General features: G+C 36.4%; 1 pseudogene; it reads left to right on the forward strand.

Annotated features, from left to right (window-relative positions):
• Nucleotides 1–290: 290 nt before the first annotated feature.
• Nucleotides 291–24465, forward strand: LOC113330494 (annotated as a pseudogene).
• The last annotated feature ends 1609 nt before the right edge of the window (nt 24466–26074 follow it).

The raw sequence follows: 26074 nt of genomic DNA on the forward strand, positions 1-26074 counted from the left end.
GGAATGAAGAAAAAGCTTTATAGAGAAAAGTAGTCAATCACAAGTTTGCAGTAAATCCAAAAGCTTTGTATCCTTCATCTTCCGGTAAGCCAGTGGGGAAAATCTTATGGGCAGGTATTTTAAAAAGAAATTCAATTGTGATTCAAAATTCTGCTCTTAAGGTTAATAACGGAGACAAGGTCTTATTCTGGAGGGATAACTGGTTAAATGGTCACGCGCCAATGTCTTTGTTTCCTACATTATTCAAACTTAGTAGGATTAAGGAAGCAACTATTTAGGAAATGTTAATGATGTCTAGTGATTACAGTTGGAACTTTGCCTTTAGTAGAATGCTGAATGATCAGGAAATTGAAGATGTGGCACATCTCTTGAATCTGATTCCGTTTATTAACAGCAACAGTGGTAGTGACCAAAGGATTTGGCTGGCAGGTAATAAAGGTTTCTCTATGGCTTCATGTTATAAGACGTTAGAAGATGATGGTTTGCTAGTTTTTCCCATATAAGTGCGTATGGAACCCGAGAATCCCACAGAAAGTCAGCTTTTTTGTATGGACTCTTTGTTATGAAGCAGCACCTACTTTAGACTCATACAGGAACACTATAATGGTCAATGCTTGTTTGTTGTGCAAGAAGGATGCAGAATCAAACCCTCATATTTTCTTACATTGTGAAACTACCAGATTGGTTTGGTATTGTTTTCTGAACTTTTATAATCTTAGTTGGGGTTTTCAAGCTTCAGTTAGAAACACAATCTGAGAATGGAGGAAAAAGAAGATAAATAGTTCCACACTATAAGGAAGGGAATTTGGGATATTTTTCTCTTTGCAATTTGGTGGGCGATTTGGATCGAGAGAAATCCAGTTTGTTTAATAGGAAATACAAAGATCTGGACACTATTATTGACATTGTAAAGGATTATGTGTACAATTGGTGTACATGCACAGATATTTTTCAAGGATTCTCTTTCGACATTGTTTTAAATAACTGGGATGCGGTAATGCGATAGTTGGTTGTTGTTTTTATTTTTTCGAAAACTCTACTATAATTGAGTTTTCTTTTGTTCTCTCAATCATTTTACCACTGTCTTAGTGGTGAGTTGATTTTTCTCTTAATATATTGCCCTTTTTGAGTCAAAAAAAAAGTAATGCTGCCACACTATGAATATATATCACTCGAGTGGCGGAACTGGAAATTTGGTGTAGGGATGAATTTGTGGCTGGACCATTTGTAGACACCTGGCTCAAACGTGTTAGTTTAGACCTAATTCAACACCTCAACCGAAATAAGTAGTGAAATAAATGGTTATTTGGGGTTTTGGGGGTGGTTCAAGCCAGAACAAGCCTGGCTGTAGTTCCGCCCCCTCGAAGCCTTCTCGTGCAGGAAACAAACCCAACCCCACACTCTCGAACCAATTACCTAATTGTGTAGGTGCTGTAAGTATTGCACCAACAGTGACCTCGTCGATTCTTGATTAAGAAGAACTTCATAACAGCCTTCTTGATTAATGTGTTATGTGAGATAACATTTGGCTTCAGAATTTAATCGAACACTTTAGGTGCCAGATAAGTAAAAAAAATGACGTCTACAGGCTATACAGACTGCTCTAAGGATGGTGGACATGTTTTCAGTAAATCAGAGCTCGATGTACATCGAAGTTGTCTAATTGGGTTTTAAAGTGAAAGAACCGATCCAAAAAGATAGTAATTTAAGTTTGGGTTTTAGTTTTAAACTTAGGGATCATATTGGTAACAAATGGGAGTGCCCATACTGTCGTAACCAGGCTTATGCAGCACACGCAATTCTCACATAATAAAAGAACTATTTTTTAGGGTACCATGGTTTTTTTGGGTCCATGGGCTTATTAAGCCAACCTCCCTATACTTATAAGGGATGTCCTAAAATTAGGTAAATACACATTTACCCTTTATTTTAATTTAAATCAAAACTAACCTAATAACTATATAAATCAAATCATATGTATCTAATCTAAGTGAATCTATTAACCAAAATCAAAAACAAAAACAGAGGGGAATCGAAATTTTTTAGTTTTGAAAAAAAAATTATTCTCTTCTTCTTCTCTCTTTCCTTGACGTTCCTCGTTCGATTGAAAAATGAGTATTAACCATCAAAATGAGTTGAAAATGGAAGTTGCAGAGAGAAGTTCGGCTAGGAATTATGTGAAAAACTTTATCGAACTAACCGAACCTAATAGAAATGATGAACATGAAGAACAGTTTTGCTATTTCGCAAAAATAATTCCTAACCGAACCTTAGTTCGGTTACATCGCAAAAAACATTTCCCAATCGAACCTTAATGGTTCGGTTAGTTGCAAAAAACATTTCCCAACCGAACCCTAATAGTTCGGTTAGTTGCAAAAACCATTTCCCAACCGAACTTTAGTTCGGTCATTTCGCAAAATATTTCCCAACAGAACATCAGTTTGGTTACGTTGCAAAAAACATTTCCTAACCGCACCCTAATAGTTCGGTTATGTCGCAAAAAACATTTCCCAACCGAACCTAAGTTCGGTTAGTTGCAAAAAACATTTCTCAACTGAACTTTAGTTCGATCATTTCGTAAAATATTTCCCAACCGAACATCAGTTCAGTTACGTCGCAAAAACCATTTCCCAACCGAACTAGTTAATTATGTTAAGGGGTAATTTTAGTTAACCTAATGATACAACTATTTTCTTTTTGATTATTTAGTTTAATTTTTTTTTTGATTTAATCTTGCACTAATCACTAATTATGTTAACCTAATGATACAACTAACTTAATTGAAATGGGTAATTTTTGGTATTAATATAAATATTTAGATAAGGGGTGACCTAGATTTACTTCTAATGTCTTACCCAAAATAAAACAATGGTCCCCCCAAAAAAGGATGGTCCCCAAAAAAACGTTCTAATAAAATGTCTTGTTATATCTACTTTGTTATCTACTTGAAGGATCACTTGTTGGGTGCAATAAAAAAAAATCAAATAAGCAAAAGTTATTGATACTTAGCTCATTTATAATGGAAGTGATCGATTTGACGAAACGGACCGGCTTCCCATATCTCCGTAACAGTAACAAGGCAAGACTTTAAAAAACAGATTGAATCACGTGTTCAATACGTTGTCCTTAAGACATTAATGCCCGGCTACACTCAAGAATGATGTTATAGCCCTCACCGGACGGATATTTCCAGGATAAAATACCCTAATACACCTACTACTAGCATATATAGTAGATGCTCAACTTGAGTTTGGTAACTTCGAAAAACCCTTAAGGAAAATCGCGAACGCTAAAGAAAACAATATAAAATATCTTCCCTTGGGGGTCTCTCTAAATTATAAAGAAACCCCTTTCCCATAGATTTTACAAAAGTAGAGAATTTGTTTTATAATGGAATAATACAACTTAAAAAGAGGAACTCCCCGATGTGGGACTAAAAAGTTTCATTCACAAAAGAAAACAATAAGTTATTATTTTTCTTAAAAACTTTAAAAATCAATTTTCTATGAATTGTTTTCCAACAATCCCCCACATGAATGAAAACCTCAATTAAACATGAAAAGCACAGATAGATCTTGGTAAATCAACAATCCAACCTCACGATCCTGCCTAACCGAAAAGACATACGGACCGCCTGTGTGTTGAAATCATACTAGTCATTTTTACGTCCTCTCTCTCACACAAAAGTGTGTTGACCCCAGGGTCATACTATGGATTGCATAAATCATAATAGTGTAGAGAGATTTCATCTTTAGTTTCTCACAGGTGAGACTAAAGGTTTCTTTCACCAAAATGAAAAAGCATGAACTAGTGAACCCTTAGTGACCCTTAGGTCCTAAGTTTCAGTAATACCAAAACCATCAAAATGAAAATCACATACAAAACGTAGGAAATACTATTTTAGGAAGAGGTGTCCATGAGGTCTTGAATATTTGCATAGTGATATATTACCAGAACTACTTGCTAGAGACAGTGAACGCGATGTCTTGAACTTCCAGCGTTTGATGTAATTCGCAATAACAACCACGGATGATATCTCCAAGGTTGCTGCCAAGCTCGTGCTGTTTTGTCCAATTTGGCCTGGACATATCATATTTCTCATAATGCTCTAGAGAATCAAAGCTCATATTCTCATAGGAAGCGGCCCCACTTCCTCATTCAGATATGTGAGTTTCATAAAGTGTGTTACTACTACACCCCACTTCAATCTTAAACTGAAACTATATAACTTATCAAGACTTCTTAAAAGTTATCCTTCACATGCAGTCACACTATCACGTCTACACCATAGGGAAGGGACAGAGAATGAAATTCTCTGATAGTGTTTACCTTTAACCACCACAAATTAGTTGTCTCATTTGAAACCTTGATCTTGGGATCTCCAGTCATCAAGGTTGCGTATCCTTCATGGAAAATTTAATTTATGAGCTTAAGCCCCACCCCCTCGATGCATTTTTAACTATCTCTTTGTACAAAACCTTTAGTCAAAGATTGTCTGATATTCTCCTTGGACTTTATCCAATCAATGGAAATAATGCCGATTGAGATTAGTTATTTTTAGATTTATCTATTATAGCTTGGCTAACACAATGTATAGATATAGATGGCACAGGCCTATGCCAGAGAGGAATGTCTTCTAAAAAACATCTTAGGCAGTCGGCCCCCTCTCGTGCTTTATCTAACGCAATACTCTCATATTCCATGATGAATTGAGCAATATATGTATGTTTGAAAATCTTCCAAAAAAAAACCCCTCCTGCTAGAGTGAAAACATAGCCACTCGTAGACTTGAACTTATCTGAGTCAACTATCCAGTTTGCATCACAAAGTCCCTCAAGGACAACAAGATACCTTTCATAAATCAAACAAAAGGTAATAGAGTATTTTAGGTACCATAATACTCTACTAAGTGCATCCCAATGCTCTTTTTCTGGACTACAAGTATATCTACTTAACTTACTCACAATATAGGCAATGTATGGACTCTTACAGCTCATTAAATTCAGCAAACATCTTATAACTCTTGAGTATTCAAGTTAAGATACTCCATTATCCTTATTTTTCTCGAGTCTACAAGAATAATGGTATGGAATACATGCGGGCTTACAATCAGACTGATTGTATCTTTTAAGTACAAATTCAACATAATGAGAATGACTAAGGCTATAAATGTTTGATTATCTTCTAATCCTCATCCCTAAGATTACATCAAAAGGGCCTAAGTATTTCAAGTCAACGTTCTCGTTCAGTGCATGCTTTTAGTGGAATTAATCACATATATCTTTGTATCAAGTATAAGCATATCATCAACATACAAGCATACAATCACATAGGCATCCTTAACAAGTTACTTGTAACTATACTTGTCAGATTCATTAACTTAAATCCACTACACATTATCACATGATCAAATTTTCCATGTCACTGTTTACGTGTTTATTTGAAAACCATACAAATATTTTTTCAACTTACAAACTTTTCCTTCATAACCTTTCACTACAAAGTCCTCAGGTTGGTCTATGTAAAATTTTTTTTATCTAATTCACAATTTTAGAAAGCTGTCTTAACATCTATATGATATATCTCCAAGTTTTTTATGGCAGCAATATCAATTAGCATCTCAAGAGAAGTAATTCTCGTCACAAGTGAATAAGAATCAAGAAAATCTACACCTTATTTTAGATTATAGCCTTTAGCTACCAACTTAGCCTAATATTTTTCCACAGTTCCATCTACCTAATGTTTCCTCTTAAAGACTCATTTACATCCCATGGTCTTACTCCCTAAAGGCAAACTATAGCAAGCTCCCAAGTCTGGTTCCTACGGGTTGAGTCTGTTTCACTAAATGAAGCTTCTTACCAGAATGGGGTTTCAGTAGATGTCAAGGATTCTTTACAAGTCTGGGGATCAGACTAAGCTAGGCATGTTATGAAGTTGGCTTCATAAGAAGTCTCAAGTCTAATTGTTTTACTTATCTTAGAATCAACCTCAATTTCATCTTCCTTTAAGATAAGTTCTGACTATTTTAAAATAAATCTAGAGGATCAACAACACATCTCCAATGAGGTACATGTTTAAGAATAAACATGTTCAAAGAACTCAGCATCCCTAAATTTTGTAATGATATTCACAACGAAGTCTGAAAAAACAGAACACACAACCAAAAATCTATATACAGAAGTGTACTTAGCATACCCTATATGAAGACAAAACTAACATTTTTGGTTTCTATCTAGTTCTCTTAGGAAGAGGAATGACAACCTTGATAGGGTGTATAATACATCGTATTTAATATCTATTCGTTATGCTTTCTTTGTTATTTTTCTTGTAAATTATGTATTTTACGCGTGTTTTGAGTTCTATAGGTACTCTGGAGTCACACGGATGAAAAGAAGAAGAAACCTCCCAATTTGAGCAAAATGATAAAAAGGTCATTTCACAAGCAAGTACTATTAGGAGCCTGGCTAAGGTTAAAGGGAGACTATCCTTTGGAGAATGACTAAAGACAACTGGCTAAAGTTAAGGGGTGACCATATGTTATAGGCACCCAGTATGGGGTGGTTCTTATCCCAAACCAACCTATTATACCCTAATCCTAAAATTTCGTGAGCCTCTCATTCAATCGCCTGCACCTGAAATTGAGAACGAGAGAAACGGAGGCACAACCATGGTGGATTCAGATACAGAGAGAAACTTAAAAGAAGATGGTTGAAGGTGATGAAATTCAGAGCTACAGAAAATGGTGATGCTTAATGAAGTCGAATTGCAGTAGAAGATTGATGAACCAAGGAAGGTTGGGTTTGATTTGAAATCAGGAAACTAGGTTTTGATGGCTGTAGTGGAATCGAGAATGGGTTTGATGGTGTTGTTGGTGGAACATGAAATACAGATGGGTTTGAATTGATTCCGCGAGAAAGAGGTGAAATTGAGAGACTGAATTGATGATGATGTTAATGGGTTTGAATCAAGAAAAGGGATCTGAGATTTATAGAAATCGAAGATGGAAGAATCTGTTTGAAGAACAAGAAATTGTTGTGATGGGTTAATGGCAGAAATTGAAGTTAGGGTTTTGCAGAGAAGTTGATTTTGTGTTGCTGTTGTTGAGAGGCAAAGCCACAGATTAGGGTTTGTGGTTACTGGAATTGAATATTATGATGGAATTGATGAATTCAAAAATTACAGTGAGATATGAAATGGAGAAGGGTGAAGACGAGGTGTAAGGTTTGATGCTCAGACATGGTGGTTCTGCAATAGGGTTTAGTCTGAATTCAAGGATTGGCTGACACAAAGAATGGACAAAGATATGAAGACCTGTTGCTATTGACGAAAAAGAACAAGGCTATTATCGATATGCAATTTTGGATGGAATTGAAATCAAGTTCTACAGGAAGATGGGTTTTGTGTTGGTGTCTGCAGTGAGTTGAGCTGAGATAACAAGGGAAGAAGTAATAGATAGTAATGTTGATGTTGTTGAAGCTCTGTTGCTAAATGGATTGAAGCTATTGATTAGATGTACATGGTGGATGAGTGCAGGTGAATGATTGTGGCCTAAGGCTGCTGTTGATGAAGGTTGTTACTGCAAATGAAGTTACAATAGATGTATGCTAGGTTTCTTAACAGGAGAAGACCAAAAATAATAGGCCTGAAATTGACCTGGAAATACACCTGAAACAGAGGAAAATATGTCGGATTTTCTACCCTGACGAGTCAACTCAGTGATGCCAGCGATCCAACTCAGCTGAGTAAGACCAGTTAGCCAAGTAAGATGCTGATTAGAGACTGCTAGTCTAACTGTTAACTTTAACAGAGCTGTGACAGAATATTCCGTATACGGAGAAGCATCTCATGTTGTCGGCAGTGACATTTCAGGTGAGTTCCCGGCCGGATTCCGGTGAATTTAAGGATATTTCCGGCGACCAAAATGTGCAGAATGTTGTGAAGAGTATTCTAGACTCATGGGTTTGAAGAATTGGGCTTGGATTTGGAAAGAGAAGATGGAAGATTTGAGAAAGACTTGGATTTGGAAGTTGAGTTACAAAGGGAAATGGATTCTATTCCTTGGAAGATTTGGAGAGCATTGAAGCCTATAAATAGAGAAGTTCTCTACTTTTCTACATATTTCCACACCTCTACACACACAACACTTCTCTTTTCTTTATTCTTTGTGTGAACTCCTTAGCATGTGTAGCTAATTTTATTGATTGAGGATGAATTCCTAGTTCTTGACATGTTTTGAGTTTTGTTTTAAATCTACTTTGAAGTTTTCACATTATTATCGTTTGTTTTTACTAATAGGAATGTTTAAACATTCGTGGTTGATTGATAGGTCATTTAGGATGCATACTAAATTGATTTGTTAATTGATCTAAATCTAGTGAAAGTTAGGGGATAAGTAATCGTTTCTTGACTCTTTACACAAGTAGCAAACACGAGACCTTGCGGAGGGATTCCGTGGAGCAATTTTGTGTGAAAACAACGCTAGAAAAGGACCAAGCGAACCGAGTTTAATTACTAGTACTAAACCTAAATTCATAAATTTTAATGCGTTCGGGGAATTACATCTTGTAAGCGAACCTCAAGGTGGTTTTTTTGAATAGAATCTGATAACTAAGCGGACATGTTACTCAATGAAATAAGGAGTTTTGAGGTTAGCTAAGCGAACCTGCTATCCTACGGTTGGTGATAATCTGTGACTAATAACATGTGGATGAAAAACATGACTTGAATCATTGTTTTGCAACGAAGAAGGATTCCTTGATCTAATCTCTCTTATTGATTTCAAATTTATCTTTGAATTGCTTTGTTTATTTTCTTTTGCTTTATAAACCCCCCCCCCCCCCCCTTTTGTGACAACTAAACAACTAAAACCTCTTGCTCCTCGTGGGACCGAACTTGTCTACACTATATTACTTGTTAATTAGGTAGAAAAATATTAATTAATTTGTTGTGGTTACGACATGCATCAATATTTGGCGCCGCTGCCGGGGAGCAGCGGACGATTTTAGTTGTTTTTATTTTTCTTTTTGCTTTATTCTTGCTTTGTTGGATTCTATATCGTATCTAACTTAGTTTTTTTTTTTTTTTTGAGAATCTTATTTCAGGTACCAGTTTTCCATGTATGGTGGACAAGAGCAAGCATATTACAACAATCCATACGGTTTTCAACCTCAACATTATTGCAACTTCCAACCATCCTTAGGATATAGACTTTATGGATATTCTCATACATATCAACAACCTTATGACGGGTATGTAAGTGAACAATCACTAGGAGGAGAGGATAGTTATGCTTCTAAATCTATGTGTGATCTCCTTGGTGTAAGGCAATCTAGTTTGAGGGAACTTGAGAGAAGGTTCTATCTATTGATCGATGAAGGCCTAGCATCGGATGAAGCAATTCTTGAAGCTAAAAGAGCTTTAAGAATGGAGCGTGAAAAACGTTATTATATGGGTTACGATGATGATTTTGAACCTTATGAAAATTATTGTAACAAGGATAAAGTTATTCCAACTCCGGATCATAATAACGATCCCTCACCTATTCAAAAGGAGGAGATTGGGTGTGACTTACCTATTGTTATAAATGGTGTAACACCCTCACAAGAAGATCTTACCATCTATACCGAAGAAGATTTTATGAGAGAAGAATGGCACGATTCCGATGACGAGGATGTTGAAGAGGAGATGCTCGAGAATGAAACCGAATTGAATGATATTGTGGAAGACCCAATTGAGCTTGCAAAAGATTTTAATGAAGATAATGATGCCGAGACTTTGGTTAAGGTAGAAAACGACGAAGAATGGTTGCAAGGTTTGATAGATGACCATGATATACAAGAGGTAAATAATTCACTTGACTTCTTTAATGATGAAGAGGATTCCGTAATGCAAGAAATTGTGCGAGGTTTGTCTAACCCTTTGCATATTGATTCTTCTCCTCTACCTCTTATTGGTTTGAATGTATGTGCTTCGAAAGTATTTTTGAATGATTTTGTTTCTAGATATCCACCATTGGAAACACTTGATTCTAACACTATGCAGGTTTTCCGAGAGAAATACATGGAAGTTCCCAAATTTTATGTTCTTTATACACTTCCAAGTGTGGACAAGACTAAGTGTGGGGTAAATTTCTATCGAGCGATAACATTATTATTATTTTCTTGTGCTAACATTTGTATGGAGTTGTTGTTTGCAAAACAGGTACCATGGGTGGATCCCCAAATTTTCAGATTGTTAGTATATGGGGAATGAATCTTACAAAAAGCTAAGTCGGGTCGTCGACTTTAAAACAAGCGCTTAATGGGAGGCAACCCATAGGTTTTGTATTTCTTATCCTTTTACTTTTTATTTTCTTTTTGTTGTTTATTTATTTTTCTTGTTCCATATCATACTAGGATTTCCCACCTTGACTTTACTTGGACGATTCAATTACATTGAGGACAATGTAAGGTTTAAGTATGGGGGAGTGGTTAAGCATATTTAAAAAAAATTGCATAAAACCTCCAACTTTTAGAGATTTTAGAGTCACTAGCATACTTCTAGGTATGTTTACATAGAGAATTCTGACCGACATAACTGAACTTGGAAGTGTTAGGGAACTACGTTCGGATTTCTTGCTTGTTAGAGTGTTAAATAATGGATTTAATCATGCCGGTGATGCAGATTAGGAGCAGGGAGACATGCATTATTAGAGTTGCTGATCAATCATTAGTGGAGACTACCCTATTTATATCATGCGAGGCACCGACCAGATTTCTTTATAAATAACTAAAGAGCTTTCTTTTGAGTGTGTGTCACCGTACGTTAATTCCGGGTAGAATGGTGAGCTACCCAACCTCCCACCAATAGAAGCACTACTTTTTGATCTATTGAGTGCTAATTTTGTCAATCATGAGGATGACGTCTATAGATGAAAGCCTCCTTCTTGTAGTTCGATTTGCAGTTAGCACCATTCTCTCTCTCGACAACAACGGATCCATAGAAACACCATCATCATCAACAAGGGAGCGACATCAAAATCTACCAGGAAAGTTGAAAACGTTCAAGGTTTACAAGCAATAGAACAAGAAAAGAGTAAATTTCATATCCAAGTAAAGCAACATATAATGAGCGGATTTTTATATATACATGTTGAAGACTTACATATAAGGAGCGTAATTTTGTATCCAAGTTGAAGACTTATTTACAAGAGCAAAGAAAAGCAAAAGGTGAGGATTAATGAAGTTTATGATTTCGAGACGATACAAGTTGTGAAGAATCAAGCGGTAAAATACTTTTCCCACGGCCATGGTTTGTTTTATTGTCACTTTGTTTTGTATTTTATTTCTCTTTAACAAAAAAAAAAAAAAAAAAAAAAACTACAAGAGAAAAATGTATCAATGTTTTTATTTTTTATTCAATAATACGTGGGGAAGGAAAAATATATTAAGAATTTTCAAGCGACAAGGATTTTGAGGAAGAGAATTACAAATTGTTAAGGAATTACGAAGTTCAAGTGTTTATCATCATAGTTGAAGCCGAAGACCAAGACCAAGAAGATGAAGACGAGGAGTGGAATGCGTTTCTATTGGATGCCGTGGAGTGGTGTTATCATCATTGCAATCGGATGTGAAGGTGCGTAAGTAATCTCATCCTCGATAATAGTAGTTGATTTATTTTCCTAGAGATCGTCAGAAAAATGGTTTTTCAAAATATTAAAAGATGTGGGTTTTTTAAATATTTCGGAAGTTGTCCTTCCCAACATTCAACGTGTTGCAGGAATTCTCTCTTCATTCCTACCTGCAGACATGTGAGACCCATAAAAAAGTCGTCTTATTGAGTGCAATTATCAGAAAATCCTTTTTGGTGAGGCAGGAGTCGAGGCGAAATGCTTATTTATCGCCTCTCAAACATGCGTTCTCTCATTATGGTGTGGTTATTTCTCACTCAACATTTAAGAATGAGAATATGTTCTTTAGTATTTCTAACTTCTTATTACTAGCATGCAGAAACTCTATGTCTTCATATCTCTTTGGATGCTTGCCACGCTGGAAAGCTTTGAAATTGGAGTGGATTTTAGTTTGATTTGCTCGAGGAATAACAAAGTCTAAGTGTGGGGAATTTGATAGGGTGTATAATACACCGTATTTAATATCTATTGGTTATGCTTTCTATGTTATTTTTCTTGTAAATTATGTATTTTACGCGTGTTTTGAGTTCTATAGGTACTCTGGAGTCACACGGATGAAAAGAAGAAGAAACCGCCCAATTTGAGCAAAATGATAAAAAGGTCATTTCACAAGCGAGCACTATTGGGATCCTGGATAAGGTTAAGGGGCGACTATCCTTTGGAGAATGATTAAAGACAACTGGCTAAAGTTAAGGGGTGACCATATGTTATAGGCACCCAGTATGGGGTGGTTCTTATCCCAAACCAACCTACTATACCCTAATCCTAAAATCTCGTGAGCCTCTCATTCAATCGCCTGCACCTGAAATTGAGAACGAGAGAAACAGAGGCACAACCATGGTGGATTCAGATCCAGAGAGAAACCGAAAAGAAAATGGTTGAAGATGATGAAATTCAGAGCTACAGAAAATGGTGATGCTTAATGAATTCGAATTGCAGTAGAAGATTGATGAACCAAGGAAGGTTGGGTTTGATTTGAAATCAGGAAACTAGGTTTTGATGGCTATAGTGGAATCGAGAATGGGTTTGATGGTTCTGTTGTTAGAACATGAAATACAGATAGCTTTGAATTGATTCCGCGAGAAAGAGGTGAAATTGAGAGACTGAATTGATGATGCAGTTAATGGGTTTCAATCAAGAAAGGGGATCTGAGATTTATAGAAATCGAAGATGGAAGAATCTGTTTGAAGAACAAGAAATTGTTGTTTAATGGCAGAAATTGAAGTTAGAGTTTTGCAGAGAAGTTGATTTTGTGTTGCTGTTATTAAAAGGCAAAGCCATAGGTTAGGTTTTTGTGGTTACTTGCATTGAAGATTATGATGGAATTGATGAATTCAAAAATTACAGTGAGATATGGAATGGAGATAGGTGAAGACAAGGTGTAAGGTTTGATGTACATGGTGGATGAGTGCAGGTGAATGATGGTGGTCTAAGGCTACTGTTGATGAAGGTTATTACTGCAAATGAAGTTATAATAGATGTATGCAAGATTTCTTAACAGGAGAAGACCAAAAACAATAGGCCTGAAATTGACCTGGAAATACACCTGAAATAGAGGAAACTCTGTCGGATTTTCTACCCTGACGATTCAACTCAGTGATGCCAGCGATCCAACTCAGCTGAGTAAGACCAGTTAGCCGAGTAAGATGCTGACTAGAAAGCTCACTCTCTCCTCCCTTGACCCCATTGACCGTTAGAGACTGCCAGTCTAACTGTTAACTTTAACAGAGCCGTGACAGAATATTCCGTCTGCGGAGAAGCATTTCAGGTTGCCGACAGTGACATTTCATGTGAGTTTCCGGCCGGATTCCGGTGAACTTAAGGATATTTCCGGCAACCAAAATGTGCAGAATGTTGTGAAGAGTATTCTAGACTCATGGGTTTGAAGAATTGGGCTTGGATTTGGAAAGAGAAGATGGAAGATTTGAGAAAGACTTGGATTTGGAAGTTGAGTTACAAAGGGAAAGGGATTCTATTCCTTGGAAGATTTGGAGAGCATTGAAGCCTATAGCTAGAGAAGTTCTCTACTTTTCTACATACTTCTACACCTCTACACAGACAACACTTCTCTTTTCTTTATTCTTTGTGTGAACTCCTTAGCGTGTGTAGCTAATTTTATTGATTGAGGATGAATTCCTAGTTCTTGACATGTTTTGAGTTTTGTTTTAAATCTACTTTGAAGTTTTCACATTATTATCGTTTGTTTTTACTAATAGGAATGTTTAAACATTCGTGGTTGATTGATAGGTCGTTTAGGATGCATACTAAATTGATTTGTTAATTGATCTAAAGCTAGTGAAAGTTAGGATATAAGTAATCGTTTCTTGACTCTTTACACAAGTAGAAAACACGAGACCTTGCGGAGGGATTCCGTGGAGAAATTGTGTGTGAAAACAACGCTAGAAAGTGGACCAAGCGAACCGAGTTTAACTACTAGTTCTAAACATAAATTCATAAATTTTAATGCATTCGGGGAATTACATCTTGTAAGCGAACCTCAAGGTGGTTCTTTTGAATATAATCTGATAACTAAGCGGACCTGTTACTCAGTGAAATAAGGAGTTTTGAGGTTAGCTAAGCGAACCTGCTATCCTACGGTTGGTGATAATCTGTGACTAATAACATGTGGATGAAAAACATAACTTGAATCATTGTTTTGCAACGAAGGAGGATTCACTGATCTAATCTCTCTTATTGATTTCAACTTTATCTTTGAATTGCTTTGTTTATTTTCTTTTGCTTTATAACCCCACCCCCCCACCCCCCCCACCCCCACCCGCACCCCCCCACCACCCCTTTGTGACAACTAAACAACTAAAACCTCTTGCTCCTCGTGGGAACGAACTTGACTACACTATATTACTTGTTAATTAGGTGGGAAAATATTAATTAATTTGTTGTGGTTACGACACGCATCACTTCTACATAAAAATCACCTTTCTTATGAAGACTACACTTAGATTTGTGTTTGATGTTCTTACCTTTATCATTTTTAGAAGACTTGTCTTCATACACATGCGCCTAGTATCCATGTTCCTTTTCAAATTCATGTCACAATCTTCATTTATACTCTAACCACAGACACAATAATTCCCAATCACCTAATACACCACAACTCACAAACCTTAGTTCCAAATCGGAAAATAAAATATGAGTTTTGAAGATAACGTCTAGATCCACAAACTTCATTTGAATCACCATTTCAAAAAAAAAAAACTCATGGTGACCCCTTTAAAACTATAGTTTAGTCAACAACAAATTTCTGCTCGTCAGAATTTTTCAGAAATGTTTCTCTGTTTAGTAAAATTTCAAAAAAATACTTTTACAACTCCAAAAATTATGAAATGTTGTGTGGGTATTACATTATATCAAAAGGGTTCATCGAAATTCCTTCTAGTTTATGAGAAACATTTGAAACTCTACAACTGACCAAAAACTAATTTTTTGTTTTTCACTCCACAATTAACATTCATGATAATGACAAATTCTAATGTCTTAAGATTGTTGGGTGCAAAAAAAAAAAAAAAAATCAAATAAGCAAAAGTTATTGATACTTAGCTACTTTATAATGGAAGTGATCGATTTGACGAAACGGACGAGCTTCCCATATCTCCACAACAACAACAAGGCAAGACTTTGAAAAACAGAGTGAATCACGTGTTCAACACGCTGTCCTTAAGACATTAGCGCCCTGCTACAATCAAGAGTGATTGTTATAGCCCTCACATGACGGATATCTCCAGGATAAAAGTTATTGATACTTAGCTCCTTTATAATGGAAGTGATCGATTTGACGAAACGTACGAGCTTCCCATATCTCCACAACAGCAACAAGGCAAGACTTTGAAAAACAGAGTGAATCACGTGTTCAACACGCTGTCCTTAAGACATTAGCGCCCGGATACACTCAAGAGTGATGCTATAGTCCTCACCGAACGGATATCTCCAGGATAAAACACCCTAATACACCTACTACTAGCATATATTGTAGATGCTCAACTTGAGCTTGACAACTCCAAAAAACCCTTAAGGAAAATCGCGAACGCTAAATAAAATAATATAAAATATCTTCCCTTGGGGGTCTCTTTAAATTATAGAGAAACCCATTTCCCATAGATTTTACAAAAGTAGAGAATTTGTTTATATAATGGAATAATATAACTTAAAAAGAGGAACTCCCCGATGTGGGACTAAAAAGTTTCATTCACAAAAGAAAACAATAAGTTATTACTTCTCTTAAAAACTTTAAAAATCAATTTTCTATTAATTGTTTTCCAACATCACTTGTTACCAATCCATTTAGCGAGGTATCATTTTCTTTCCTAGAAAAGGAGGGAGTATCTACCTGAAGGGTCGTGATTTTAAAAAGAACAATTAATTGGGGGATACATGAATTATATGGGGATATTTCGCTATAGTTGCCGGAATGGTTTTTAAAAAGGCATTGTCTTGTAGATTTATATATAACTTTTATAAGGCATTATCTTCTATATTTATAATAACTCTTTCTTCACACGTACTTTCTAATTTGGGACTAATAGTGGTCAAATTTGTTGAAAGTTCCCAGGGGTTATCTTCTAGCAGGTTTATAACGGGGCTCTCTATAAAACTTGAAGTCTTCAATGACCCTTAAACTAAACGATAGTGCAACATCAAGTGCCTTAACAATCTTTGAGATACATGTAAGAGGATCGAATCTTCGGCTTTGCTTCAATTCTCTAAAAATTGTGGATAGAAATCGGTGTTACTCATAAAAACACTTCGATACTGAAGTCAGAGAGAGAGTTTTAAGCAGATGAATTGTGGAGAAAATGAGTAGAAATTATGTATATCATGAAAGATTCATTCTTATCTTGTCAAGATTTGTATATACAATAAATCTTGAAAATCTATGTTTATCTTCACAATATTTGTGTATATTTTGGAAGATCCATATCTATCTTATCAGGGTTTGTATATATCCTAGAAGATCTATGTCTATCTTGCCAATATTTGTAGTTATCCTAAGATACCTATATCTATCTCTTTAAGATTTGCAGCTATCATAAGAGATTTATTTCTATATTTTTAAGATTTGTATTTATCTTAGGGTAGTCTTTACAATAAGCTATTGGGACTTAGCTTCCACAATAATCCATAGGTTGTTTCTATAGTAAACCATCGGGCTTCCAGAATAAGCCCCATTTAGCGTCCACGATAAGCCATGGTTGGTTTCTATAATAAACTATCGGGCTTCCATAATAAATCAGGGTTAATTTCTTTAATAAACCACCGGGCTTCTATGATAAACCATCGGGCATCCACAATAATCCAAGGTTAGTTTCAAGATATACCTTATATGTGTCTTATTGACATTTCTACAACTAGAAAAAAAGGAGAGGACAGACATGTACCAAGTTCATATGCTAACGTGACAACGAGTTTCGGGAATTGCACCATAGTGGTGCATAATCAATTCTGCCCTGGTGCCCAATGGAGTATTATATATCTTAGTAGTACAATATTTCTTTTGGCCAGCCTCTCACTGGCGTGATTCTCCATTGTGGTACAACATCGCACTTAGCCTGCCTCCCACTGGCGCGATGCACCATTGTGGTGCAGATTCTATTTTGGGTCAGCATGTCCTAAACGTGAAACACAAGCTTGAGATGAAGTTTTGTCTCATTCAGTGACGCATCTTTGAACATCCAGCATACGAAAAGTGTGGGTGTTACAAGTTCATACCATTTAGTTCAGATACGATTGTAACTTTCTCGAAACAATTTATATGGTCGTTATGAGGAAATAGCAGTAAACCCAATAGTTGTTTATACTACCTTGAAAGATAATTGCAACATCTTCGAGGTTGTTCATATCATCTAATGAGAAATAAAGAGATGATTATTAGATGTCGTTGCCAATTCATATCACAAAATGAAACTTGGAGATAGTTGTTTCCGTTTAGTGGCAATTCATATCATTTATAAAGGAACGGTTGCTGGTTGGAAGTTCATACCATTTAATGGGATATAATTGGCACTGCCACCAAAAGTGGATGTACCATCTGCGATGGACACACCTTAACTGGAAACCCACCACACTGGTAGTTACCAGAAAGACCATTCTGGGAACGGTTACTTGAGATTAAGAATGATCATCCCTCATTCATTTAAAATGGCGTATGTTGTCAGGACGGCTAGAATCCCCACCACCTCGATGGATACCTGAAAACGTTTTTGGTACAGTGTCGTATATCTGACTGCTCTAGCAACGATATGATCCTTAGATGAGGTTTCTGTTCAACAAAATATCAATTTCAAAACTCTGATAGCTTGGAGACAATTGTCACTTGCATAATGTGATTCATATCATTTCGTTGGTTTAAATAAATATCAACAATGATATCTAAAATCATACAACAATTTGATGGATTCGATAACCACTGGAAATGAAAATTATGTTATTCTGCTTATAAAGAAGTTTGGGATAATTGATGAATAATCGTTATGAATGATGAAATCTTCGGCCAAATTGGTAATCAAATTCCTAATTCGATAAGCATTTTCTTGATAAAATCGAATTGGTCTAAATTTTTTGAAACACCGGTTTTTCAAATGGCGTACCGGAAAGTAGGAGCATGCCAAGCGGGTCGAAATCACACCTATATCCCACATATAATCAAGTAATTAAATACATGGATTATGTTGATGTCGTATTTACGAAGTTCAAATGATAAGCGTTGTACTTGTTAATTCAATATAATTCCTTGATACTTTAATCATAATGCTATGACCAAGTCTAATGACTAGAGTGTCATAAATATAACTTCGCATGTTATGTTTTCAATATAAAGAAACTTGAACGATACGTTAGTAATGGAAACAAGATCATGTCAATATTACTAACCTCAAGAGGAATGATGATGTCTTCATTGCACTCGTTACTTCTTCACTTTCTTCAGGTCTTCAGAGTAATACTTTTACGTCTCACCATTGTTATACTTTCTACTCTAACCTAAAGGAAGTTGACTCTAGTAAATAATCAAGCGACTCTATATGAGTTTTGATACTCAAATATGACAACCAAACTTGACGTACCAACACTTGGTGGGTTCAACCGAGCTATGTTATAACACTCTGTAACTAAAAATAAATATCATACCGTATAAATTCGTAGTACAACTTTAAACTATGAATTCAAACTTGATGTTCTTCAAATCATTAGCTTGTAACTGTTGGATTAATTTGAGAAAAGAAAAGAAAACCTGAATGATGGACAAGTGACACATTTTCATCAGATGTAAGTGTATGGATAATTGAGAATAACCCCCTTGTTTTATGAAATCATATCTTGGTCTTCAATGCCCATACACTTGCATCTAATAGTGGAGAAATGAAGTACATGATTAAGTCAGGAATTTTAAGTCAGGGAATCGGATCTCTTTTACAAATGTTCAAAAAACAAGAGTATTTCCTTTACACAACTCACGCTATAACACACTTTAAACATAATTTTTTTAATAAAACCTAAAGGATGACGAAATTGAACCTAATATATTTGGGATATGTTCCTCTTACCAATCTCTACGTTTTTACTAAAAATGTGAATATTCCGAGACATATAACACCTTCGGCTACTACTTTGAAAATCAATCCTTGAAATCAACGAATTTTTAACTGTTAAAATTAAGATTGGTAGCGACAATATGGGACGATGTAATTTCCCCAGCTATAAGTTTTTATGGGCATAACATACCCACCTATAGTTTCAGCTTAACCTAAAAAAATACATGCTTAAAAAAGAAAAAGAAAAAAAAATGCGAATAACAATGTCAGTCCGCCCTCTTTATTAGCTTGGCTTGATTGGGGTATACCTAAATTACTTGGGGTATACCAAATGAGACAAAATAAGGTTATTTTGAAGTAAAACACAAATCCCCTTAACCATATATTTACAAAAATGTCTAATCTACCCTTAATTAATTAACACTAATAAATGTGATTAGGGTAATTAATTTAGTTAGTTAATTAATTGATTAAAATTTTGAAATTATGTTTTATTTTAGATTGAACTCATGGTTGTGGGTAGATTTTTTTTTTTTTTTTGAGAATTCTATTTGTAATGAAATTAAATCATACTACCCAGACACTTATAAATATGGGATTATAGAGCTGCTGGGTGATTTTATACTCAAAATTATAGAAGGAACCAACATTTTCAGTTCTGAAAGTATGAAAAGTCGGGAAAGTCGAAAAATAAATACCTTGCCGACTATAAGATTTTTGACATACAGAAAAAGGTGTTACAAATGCATGATTAGTCGGCAGGGTATTAATTTCATAACCTGCCGGCTAAACTATAGTCGGCAAGGTATTACTCTAATAACCTGCCGACTAAAATATAGTCGGAAAGGTATCGAGATTGATATCTTGCCGACCCTATAACTGCTAATTTCAGAGATGAAAAGTCGGTATGGTATTCAACTTTATACCCTGTCGATTATTTTAGTCGGCAAGGTCGACAAAAAATACCCTGCCGACTTTTAATTCGTTTTGATTCTTTGTTTTTTTTTTGTTTTTTTATTTCACATGTATATTTAGAGTGTAGAAGAAAGATTTTGATTTATTTTTTCATAATATGTTTTGGTCGACATGGTTTTTTAGTATGGAAAATTTCGTCTTTTAACACCTTTTAGACACCCCTTAACACACTAGTTTGGATAGGAATAAAATGAGTATACCCCAATTAATCGGGGTATACCCCGATCATGTCAGGTTTATTAGAACAATCAAAATCTTGAAAAAGAAAGAAAAAAATAAAAGATTTTCTGGGTTGGACCGGCTTATACACTGACGTATAACTAGATCTAGATGTGGTACCGAAACGATCCGGCTCATGATTCTTCACAGGAGCAAATTTTTTAACAGCTGAAACTAGATGAAGACGTGTGAAGAAGTCTTACCTTTTTGCAATGCCCATCAGATTTTCTGCAAATCAAATTCTGAAAACGAAATCTAAATCCGAAAAATTCACCCAAAACTCATCCTCTTTGTGTCGTTCAGCGGTTAATTGATCTTGCCTCTCAAGGGAAATTCAAACTCAATCTCAAACAAGCCGTAGAATCCATAGACTTTCAGGGGGTTAGTCGTGGGAGAGTTCGAGAGATTTTAATGTATTTGGGTTTTCTCCTGTTAGTCCTGAGGGAGTTTGAGGGAGTCTCTCCAAATCCCCGTTAGTCGTGGGGGAGTTTAGAGGAGTCTCCTAAACTCCCTAGAAAACACCTGTTAGTCGCTGGAGAGTTTAAAAAAAGCTCTTGAACTCCCTGTTAGTCATAAAACCCTACAATACTAGGGAGTTGGTTGCTTTGGGGAGTTCGAAGGAGTTTTTAGTGTATTTTGGTCTCACAACAATCTCTCAAAAGAGTAGAGATTTTAGTGTATTTTGGTCTCACAACCAAATTTGGTTCAAAATCTTTCTTTTCAAATCATACGGATTTCTCAAATCTCACCAACAAAAATGTTGTTCCCAACATGATGAAATGATTGTCAGATGATGGCCATTATGATACGGTGAAACATTTCTAGGAAAATATTAGGATAGTGATCTAGAGTCCATGAAAACGTGTGGATATATAGATTTGTTTAGATCTACATATCCCGTAAGATGCACCAGCAAAAAAAAATGTAGAAGTCTTCACAATTAGCGCTTCCCTGAGTTGAATTACATTACCACTTCTGCAACCACCGTCAAAACTATTTTCTCACCACTACCATCACCACCTGTAACCAACCACTACTCCCTTAACCACCCCAAATAAGAACCCTAATTTTAGAAATAAATAAGATTCAATAAATGCTATAGCTCGGAGAAAAGATTTTAATTCCATCACAATACGTGACACATTTGGTCGCTCTCGGTGGACAGTTAGTAAAAACTTCAACAGGAAAATGTGGAAAAATGTTCGTGAACAAAGGGAGTTAGAATTGTATGGAGACCGTTAAATTGAAGGGAAAAAAAATTATCTCGTTGCACAAAATAACATACTATTGATACAGAGATATGATCATTTTCATTTATTTTTTTCTTTTGATTAAAGATCAATGTTATTTGCAAATGAGGGTTTATTGTTTCTTAAAAGAGAATGAGTTAGGAGTGAACTCTCTCAAACTCCCCCAAACTCCCTCTAATAAACTCTCTCAAACTCCCTACACTCCCCCAAACTCCCTGAACTCAAAAACACCAAACTCTCTCAAACTCCCTACACTCCCCCAAACTCTCTCAAAATTCCTGAGATTTAAAATACACTCAACTCCCCAGAAATCACTCGAGGACTAACCCCCTGTTTATCTCAAGAAAAGGCATCAGATTAGACTCTCAAACAGTTACTTTTCTTCTCCAACGTTGTGCGGAATCTAGATCACTTAGAGAAGGGAAATGGGTTCATCTTTATTTGGGCACTGGAAGAAAGCGACCCACAGCATTGTTATCAAACCATTTGATCCATATGTACTCTTGTTGTGGCGATTATAAAAGCGCTCGTAAAGTGTTTGACAAAATGTATATTAGAAATTTATATTCTTGGAATAATATGCTTTCTGGTTATGCTAAACTTGGTTTGCTTGAACCAGCAGAGAGGCTGTTTGATCGAATGCCAGAAAAGGATGTCGTGTCTTGGAATACGATGATTATTTCATTTGCAAAGAATGGTTTCCATGGTAAAGCTTTAAGTTACTTTGGTCATTTGCGTCGTTCTTCGATTGAATTTGACCACTTCAGTTTTGCTGGAGTGTTAATTACTTGTGTGAAGTTGGAAAATGTGGGTCTTACTCAGCAGGTTCATGCGCAGATTTTGGTAGCTGGGTTGCTATCAAACATGGTACTTTCGAGCTCTACGGTTGATGCTTATGCAAAATGTGGATTAATTAAAGACGCCTTCAAATTGTTTAATGGCATGATGGAAAAAGATGTTCTTGCATGGACCACCATGGTCTCTGGGTATGCTAACTCTGGTGATCTTGAATCAGCTCGGGAATTGTTTGCTCAGATGCCTGAGCCGAATCCAGTATCGTGGACAGTATTGATTGAGGCCTATGTTCGGAATGGTCAGGGGCACGAAGCACTTAAGCTATTTGAATAGATGACTTTGAGGGGTTTTCGACCAGATCAATTCGTTTTCAGTAGTAGGGCCGCACATGGGTCGGTTTGGGTTGGGTTTGGCCTCACCCACCACCCAACCCACTGATGGTGGGTAACATAAGTTGTCACCCGCAACCAACCCAACATTATAATGGATCGGTTTTCATCTGACCCACATTACGGTGGGTTGGACCGGGTGGATGGTGGATTACCCACCATAAAATACAATGAACATTACACTACAATTACAGACTTACAGTTTTACTGTTAAACTTACCTGTATACAAATAACTAAGACTCTTACAGATTGGATGTAATAGCTTTTATGAAAAAGCTAACCCCAAGTCAAGTGTATACAATTAACATCATAAGAAGTTACTTAAAAGTGTTTACAAAATAAAAATCCAGAGAAGTAAGAAGTAGGTGCAAAGTTGCAAACTGCATGCAAAGTGATAAAGCTAACAATAACAAGAAATGAGTTCAACTGTTCAAAGCTCAAAAGATAAAAGAGTGCATTACTATTACCTACTAATACTAAAGCCTAAGATCATATAAAGCGACCAGCAACAACTCTCGAAAAGTGTGCATTATATATCATTACTTCAACGACTGTGGTTCATTTAGGATAGGTAATCTAAGAGTTAGAATTAACTTAGAAATATTTACATGGGTGGGTGGGTTGGGTCCCCTCACCCACATTCGACCCACCATACGATGGGTTTTGATGTTGTGACCCATAGTCGACCCGCTCCTAGGTGAGTTGGGTCGGTTATGGGTAATTCCAGGCGGGTGTGGGTTGGATTGGTGGGTTGAGTCGGTTTTGTGCAGCCCTATTCAGTAGTAGCCTCTGTGCTTGCGCGAGCATTGCTTCACTTAGTTACGGTAAACAAATCCACACTCGTTTGATACAAATGGATTTCGTGCCCAATACAGTAGTTGTTTGCTCTCTCATTCAAAATGCGGGTGTTTAGATATCGCTAGGAGGGTTTTTTATCTTACTCGTAATAAAAAAGAGGCAGTGTTGTGGAATACAATGATATCAGCTTTAGCACAGCATGGAATCGGGGAAGAGGCAATTGATTTGTTTCTCGACATGTTGAAAGCAGGAGTGAAACCAGATAAAACTACCTTGGTTGTTCTTCTTAATGCATGCAGTCACTCAGGACTCGTGGATGTAGGAATCGAGATTTTCGAGGCTATGACTGTGGATTACGACATTGTTGCCGACCAAGACCACTACGCATGGTTAATTGATCTCTTAGGTCGTGCTGGACGACTTGATGAAATGGAGTCTCAGCTGCAGAAGATGCCATGTAAGCCCAACACTAGAATTTGGAATTCCGTCCTTAGAGCATGTAAGGTCCATAGAAATGTAGAATTAGGAAGAAAAGCTGTAAAACACCTACTTGAGTTGGAGCCTCAAGACTCTGCCGCTTTTGTATTGCTTGCAAATTTGTATGCCTCAGTTGGCACTTTGGAATCTCTGGAGAAGGTGTGGGAACTTATGAATAGGAGACGAGTGAAAAATGAACGAGCAGTTAGTTGGGTGGAAATAGAGAGTACGGTTCACATTTACTGTGTCAGGTCATTCTCATCCTTTGGAGAATGAAATATTCTGGGTATTCCAACAGTTAAGTGGCCAAATTGAAGATGAACGTTTTGGTAGATGGCAAACACCGTAAAGAGTGTAATTCTTGTAATTTTTTCATTTGGCTTGTCAAGGTTGGTGGCTTGCTCAAGGGAACTTGATAAAGGAAGAAAATAACTTGTAGAGATGACTGACTAATTCAGCCCTGGAGTCTCGTGTAGTGGGAGTAGTAATTGCTTCTTATACAGTTATTTATTTAAACAAGATACAGCTTGATTTGGCTACTACCTTGAAGGCGCATTGCTTTTTATGTCGCTACTTTGTACAACAAAATTTTGGTAAGGAGGATTCCTTCAACAAATCATTTTTGTTCGAAATAATCTTACTGCTTCAATCTGTTATTGAGCACAATCAGTGAAATGCACTTTTGTTAAATAGCGCAATCAGTGAAATTCATTTTTGTTGATGGACGTCTAATCACCTATTTTCTGGAGTATTTGATCACTCCCCAGCCATGTTTGATTGCTAAGGCCCCTTCCTATGGGTGTGGCAAACCTAAGAGTTTGTCATTTAAGCACCCACTATGGAGGGGACAAACTGGCAAACTGGCCTGGTTAAGTGGCAAATTACTTAAGTGGCAAATTACGGTCGAGTATCGACCGCTCGGTCCATTCTACACCGTTAGGTGTTAACTACACCGCTGGCGGCTCCTTTAAGATTGGCCGTTTTAATTTGCACCGCTGAGTATAATCTGATCCAACGGCCATAATTTTTCCCCCCTATAAATATCATATTCCTCTACCATTTTAACTCACACCTTCTCTTCTCTATTCTTCACATTTGTTAATCTAAAACAAATTTCATCATCTAACTATTTCATTCACTTGTATTGTACAATTTCTTTAATATGTCTCAATCTAATACTCAATCTAAACAATAAAAGAAGAAGATTAAGGGTCCAAAATTTACCGTAGCCGAAGATGAAAGCATTTGCAGAAACTATGTGTTCTTTACACAAGATAGTATCGATGGTGCCAATCAACAATCTACCAAGTTGTGGGATAACATATTTGCTAACTTTCGAAACAAAACTATGAACATCAACGAGCGTGATGCAAATGGATTGTCCGGTCGCTTTGTTACAATCAACGCCCAAATTGCCTTGTATGCCGCTGCTCTAATGCAAGCTGCTCGTGGTCGAGAGAGTGGTCTTGTCGATGTTGATGTCGAACGAAAGTGCCGAACTGATTGGCACCATAAACATGGGAACAATTTTGCTTATGAAAGTTGTTATCATATTTTGAAAATTTTGCCTAAATATAATCCAGAAGTGTTAGCAAACATGCAGAATGTACCTGCAAGTTCACCATACACTTCTTCACCTTCAACGCCAGCTTCACAACCATCTCAATCATCTCATCCCCATTCAGATAATCCATTTTCTTCACCAGAAACCACCAGAAACAACAATTCCAACTTGAATGTCAATACTGCAATTAAGAGAAAATTATTAGGAAGAAATGGAGCAAGAGCAGCGAGAAAAGCTGCCCAAGAAGGAGAAGCAAGTGAAGGAGGTAGTAGTACTATTGAAACTTTGATAGAGCATCAGAAGGTCGTCGAAAAACAAAGAGTTGTAGATCGCAATTTCTTGACTAAGGAGATGAAAAAACATCGACTAACTCAAGAAAAATTTGTTTCAGACT

The sequence above is a fragment of the Papaver somniferum genome, unplaced genomic scaffold, assembly GCF_003573695.1.
Source record: "Papaver somniferum cultivar HN1 unplaced genomic scaffold, ASM357369v1 unplaced-scaffold_118, whole genome shotgun sequence".
In the NCBI taxonomy this organism is placed as follows: Eukaryota; Viridiplantae; Streptophyta; class Magnoliopsida; order Ranunculales; family Papaveraceae; genus Papaver; species Papaver somniferum.